The sequence below is a fragment of the Vigna unguiculata genome, chromosome 5 (genome assembly GCF_037176805.1).
Source record: "Vigna unguiculata cultivar grain cowpea cultivar isolate G323 ecotype 2 chromosome 5, ASM3717680v1, whole genome shotgun sequence".
Taxonomy (NCBI): domain Eukaryota; kingdom Viridiplantae; phylum Streptophyta; class Magnoliopsida; order Fabales; family Fabaceae; genus Vigna; species Vigna unguiculata.
This window is the reverse complement of record NC_140796.1, coordinates 39,307,316-39,313,689: the sequence shown is the minus strand read 5'-3', so window position 1 is coordinate 39,313,689 and position 6,374 is coordinate 39,307,316.

Genomic DNA, 6,374 nt, shown 5'->3' with positions numbered 1-6,374 from the left:
CATCCGTGACATGTATTTCCAACTTATATCTACAACAAACGAATTCAGTTATTTAATACCATGTTATTGCCTGTAAACATCAACAATATCTAAAATATAAATACAAACCTAATTCCATGTTTTTCATTATCAAACCCACAACAAACGAATTGGTTGTTCTTTTATAGTTGTTGCACCAATGAACAATAATTTGTAAGGATCTTCACATACTTGAAATTGTCCTTGATTCTTCAATATTTTAAAATTATGCATTATATACGGTTGACCTCTACCAACTTTTCTTCCCACAAACCTAAATCTTCCTTTTTTACCATTGCAGGAATCATATGACCTGAAAAAATAACAAAAAGCATAAAAATAACACCAGATAAAAAATAAAACAGCAATATAATTTCTTTACTTTTTGATCCAAAAGAATCAACTTCATATGACGACTACTATCCCGATTTTGAACAAACCACAAGTCTTGGACTTTAATAACAAGCTTCAATGTTTCTTTCTTGTCATCAATATCTTTGATCATATCAAATTTTCTCACCATTTGAAGAAAACAAACACAACCTACACCAAGTAAAAAGACAACCAATGCAAATAACACAAACATCAAAAACTGAAAAAAAAAACTAACAACAATTCTTAAACGGAAAGAACAAAATGAATGTCATAAGTCATCAAACTCAAAAACACGGAATACATACCTAATAAAACATACAAAAAATCAAGCAACAAAAAACAACGAACGAAACTCAAAAATCACAAACTGCACCAAGTAAAAAGACAACCAACATAAATAACACCAACGTCCAAAATTGAAAAAACCTAACAACGAATATTAAACGAAAAAAAACAAAGGCCATAACTCATCAAACTCAAAAATATAGAATACATATATTTCAGAATACAGATTAAATAAAACCTACGAATGAAACTCAGAAAACACAAACAACAAAAACTCAAACACAAAAACAAAAGAAATGGTATAGGTTCAGAAATTGGGAGATCGAAGAAAAAGAAATGGAGAAGAATCGAACCATATATTTTAGAATACCAATTAAATCAGACCAACGAACGAAACTCAGAAAACACAAACACCAAATACTGAAACACAAAATGCAAAGAAATGGAATACCTTAAGAAATTGGGAGATGGAGAAGAAGAAATGCAAAAGAATGAAAGCATTCCACTAAAACCATATTTAAAATACAGAACATGGAATAATCCCAAATTAACTGAGCTCTTACCATTAATGCATACAACATTAATCAAATCATGCACAGTAATCCCTCCAATCAATACTCAAACATGCGGGAAAGTGGACATTACATTTATGGGCAAACAATTAAACGAAATATATGTCCAATAGTGAAATGGCAATAACAGATCACGGGTCATACTTAAAAGAATGGAAAGTTACCAAAAAACCTAAAAATTGGACAGTTGTCAATCGTTTAAGTTAGGGTATTTAGGTAATATCCAAAGGTCATTATTTTCTTATATTTTAGACACCATAATGCTATGTGTCATAAGACTGTGTTAAAATTTCCACTTTTAGTTAAATTTATGTCTTTTGCTTTTATGTTAGGTTGATGATTGAAATTTTAACTCTAATTTCTTTTGGGATTTCTGTTGACTTTTGTTTTCTAGAAAAAAAACTAAAATCAATGAAAAATTAGTTAGATGGAGTTCTAGGAGGGAAATGCATAAAAAGATCATGAAAATAAATTTTAAATTTTTTATGTCATTTCTGTATGTCAAGAAAATTATTATTTTTGAGAACTACTTAAGTGTTGCTTGAATTTGAACGTAGCTACATTTGACCCACATACAAGATTTCTCCCGTATCTATGCCATATAGTATTTATTGGTTAAAGTTATAATTCTTCATTTATTTGTTAGTTTCTTTATGCTTTAGGTTTGAAGTCCAAATTTTTGAATAAAAAATATATTGCGAAAAGTTATTTTTTATAAAAAATAATAGAATGAAACAAAAATAGGAAACAAGAATAATTAATATCTCATTTTCGATATGGATGGTCGTAAAATTCTCCTCTAATATTTCTTCTACATACTATTAAATATACCTCCATTGTTAACAATCGAAGAGAAAAAAGAAATTCAAGGAAATGATATGAAATTATTAAAAACTATCTTTTCAATATTCAAAACTTTTATTAAATTCATTATTATATATATATATATATATATATATATATATATATATATAATATAAGAATATAATAATAACAATATATCAATATTAAATTGATTATTATATATATATATATAATATAATATAAGAATATAATAATAACAATATATCAATTATTTGACATGATCTAAAATCTACTTTCTCTTTTGAATGTTCTTAATTTAAAAATCTTTCTGATTATCTTAAAAAAAATTTAAAATTCTTTTTACATTTAAATTTATATTTAATGAATTCCAATAAAGTATTATATTTTGGCATTTAAAACATTTTATTTTAAAAATTGTTTATAGGAATATACATTAATTTGACATGACCGTTAACCAGAGCGTGTTTATGTTTCCAACAAAAATTTATTAAATTAAAAACAAATTAAGAATAAAAAAAAAATAAAGTAATGATGTTATAAAAAGATAAAATAATGATGAGAAGTAAGTCTTTCACGAAGCAGGTACGTTGAAATTTTACAAAAATTATTTTTATGGGTTTTTAAGATGCAAAGTAAGTTTTTATTATATAACTAAAAGGGAAAATTGGGTAACATCACTCAAATTTGATATTTTAATTTGAAAGTATGCAATATCAATTAAAGTTTCATTAACATCGCCGTGGCATATAGTTATGTAAATTCATATTTTTTTTATATAAAACAATTATCTTTACATAAACTTCAATATTCAGCAATTAAAAATATATTGTATTCTATATCCAATCACAAAATTCAGCATTACATAATCAAAGATATATTAGATCAAAGATACATGCAGAATATATTCCCAAGATCAACCTAGAAAAAACACTTCATCTGTTCCGACAGTCCATGAAATGCGAAAAACTTCATTGTTTCGATAGTGCATGATAGACTTGCTTTCAATAAGATAGACTTGATTTCAATCCTATTTAAAAAAAATAAAAATAACAAATAAAGTGAAGAAAGTAAAGCATTTCTCCAAAAATTAACACATGCACATAAATAAAGAACAGAGTAACAAAAATTAACCAAATAAAACTCCATCGTAAAATAATAAAATTAAAATCCAAATTTTTTTAAGCCAACTTCTTTCTTTTAGTAGAGAGTTTTGCCTTCTGACTTTCAAGAATTCTTCAGTCATTTTGGTAACGTTCCTACTGTAAATTACTTAAATAAAATAAATAAATAGAAATTTAAATTCAAACATTCTCATTTGTTATTCTTAAATGCGGAAAAAATTTAAAATTCATACAACGTGCTAAAAACATAATTGTTTACAAGTTCTCAAAAATGAACTAAATGAAAACTAAACTCGTGTATAAATGCAATTCAAATCCCATGCGAGCTCTCTCTCAATCTCTAGGCATCAACAACATCATCTGGAATATCATATGCTCTCGTGTGAAAAGTCACACAATCATCGCCAAACACAAACAGAAAAGATAAGCTCATAAAATAATACCATATAATTGGATAAATAAGAATTCACCCAAATTACTTCATTATATTTATTCTTGGCCAAGACCTTAATACCCCAAGGCTTTTCAACCTGCAAGTCACACAAATAATTGACCATGGACTCATGATATACTCAGGATATACGATGCTTCCACAAACCTTCCTGCTCGTGGTCCTGCCTCTATGAACCTCCCTACTCGTAGTCCAACTCAACGGACCTCCCCGCCCGTAGTCGAACACACGTGATCCACCAGCTACGAACTTGCCCGCTCGCAACATCTCTCAAGTGTGAGCATGGAACATACGAACCTCCACGCTCGTATCCCCACACGAGAGTATCAGGATATGAACCTTCCTGCTCCTATCCCCACACGAGAGTATTAGGATATGAACCTCACCGCTCATATCATCACGTATTCACCACCATCCATGAACCTACTCGCTCATGGCACAATATCTCATGATCCAAGTCTCACATCATAACACACAAACACATACAACAAGACCCACTGCTTGTAGCACTATCGCCTAGCGTTGCCTAAGCGCCACCATGCAAAAATCCAGCGTAGACCGCCTGGCAGGACACCATCATCGCCAAGCGCCAAGCTGCTTCTAGACCCATTGTCTTAGGGTTTATCGCCTAGCAGGTCACTCCTTACTACCAGGCCACGCGCGTTCCAGGGAATATCCATGATAACCTATCGCCTGGTGGCCACTCCCGTGCCGCCAGGCGCTATATCAGTAGGGCACCAACTACTAATTTTTAGCACCTAAAACATACCATAATTTAGTCCAATTCAAATCCCAATACCTTGTCACATATCCTCAAATTATTGCCTAACTCCAGACACATAATCACAACTCTTATATTTCAATCTTATATACCTACAACACACGTTTATCCAATTACTTCCAAACTGACACTGTAAAAGTAACATCACCAAGTCATCATCACATACAACACCCAACAATACCAATTCTGATCACAATTCCTACCGAAAAATTTAGTGCATTTAAGCAACATATACTTATCCCCTCTATTTAGCATTTCGATCCATTCTTCCACTTATAGATCAAAAGTCACCAACTCCCACATTAAGGCATCTGAATTCTCAACACTTCCTATTTAGTACTCTACATATTTCCATCTTATCTCCAACAAATTAGACCACCAATGCAGATTCAATACTCCTTACAAGGTCACTTCTAATATAACACACCATCCTACTTCTCACATTGCCTCAATCACAATGAATTCATGTGCCCTATTCCTTCCAGTTTTATTGACCTAATTTCTATTCTAATTCACTCACATAAATTTGTCCCACGACAAGCCAATTCAAGAAATAGAAACTGCCTCTGTACTAGTCATCGCCTGGCGGCAACCAGAGTGTCGCCAAGCGGTACATCAACACCTGGCCAAAAACCCTAGGTTTTTGTACCAACGAGGAATTCAAATTCTCCAGAATTTGATCTAGAATCCAATTCACATATATTTTATCAAACCAACACACAACAATATTATTCCTTACAAATCATACAACCATTAAGCTATGAAAAGTCAAATTACCGATTTTCCCCTACCAAAACCTAACCTTTACTTATGGTTACTCATACATGACTTCTTCCAAGCACCATCATACCCCAATTCCATAAATTCTATAATATTTATCACACAACATAATTCATAGAATCATATTCAGAAGTCGCAATGACTCCTACACTAAACAACACATCAAAAGAATCACAAACAGCATCACGCCGCCTGCCGAAAATTCATCACCGCTAGGTGGTTCATAGCAGAACCCAGAAATCTAGGCCAAACTGATGTGTCGCTTGGCCACATACTCATGCCCGTAAGGCTGTTTCTGGGCAAATACCTAGAAACTTACGAAAACAGCATAAAAAGAGGGAGTCTTATGCAATTTAGGTCACGATAAGGCATAGTACATTATACATGCATAGAAACATACGAAAATAGTTTCCCTTACCTGGATAATTCTTGCTCAATTTGAAAGAATTAGAACTTCTTTTGCACCACCACTATTCCAGCCCTTGTCTCCTTTCCAATGGACTCTATCTTCTGGATTCTCACTCAATTCACGTTTAGAACTCCCTTTCCCCATGGCCAATTCATTTTCTCCTTTCTTCTCTAACGTTTTCCATCCTTCCTCTCCAAAAACTACCTTAATTAAGTGCAATTAACCCCAAAACTGAAAATGCCATTAAGTTTGGTGTTAATGGTTATTCAAGGACCATTATTGGTTGCCTCCCCAACCCACTAGGCTGCCCTTCTTGGCAACTAGGGTTCCTCTGCCTTTTCACATTCATGCAAAAAAGAATTTTGGCAAAAAGAAAGCTTAATTCGTTCATGTTTCGTGATAATTCCTATAAATCTAGGATTTTAATATCACTCCTCATGATCAATCATATTAATAAAATAATACACAATTAAAAATAGTACCCAACTTGGCATACATAGGACTTGAACCCAAATCCTCTCACATAACTAAGTACTATCAACCACTTGAGCTAGTACTATTCTACATCATAACAATCTGCATTAAATACCATAAAGGCTCCCACTACCCGTATTTATTAAATAATTATTCATTTTATTATTTAAATTCCTCATGTCTTATACTTTTCCTTTTCATTCTTGAAGATATCCTACATCTAAAAAAAAAGTTATTAAAATAATATGAAGTTTTTTTCAATTGTTTATCTTAACACAATCTC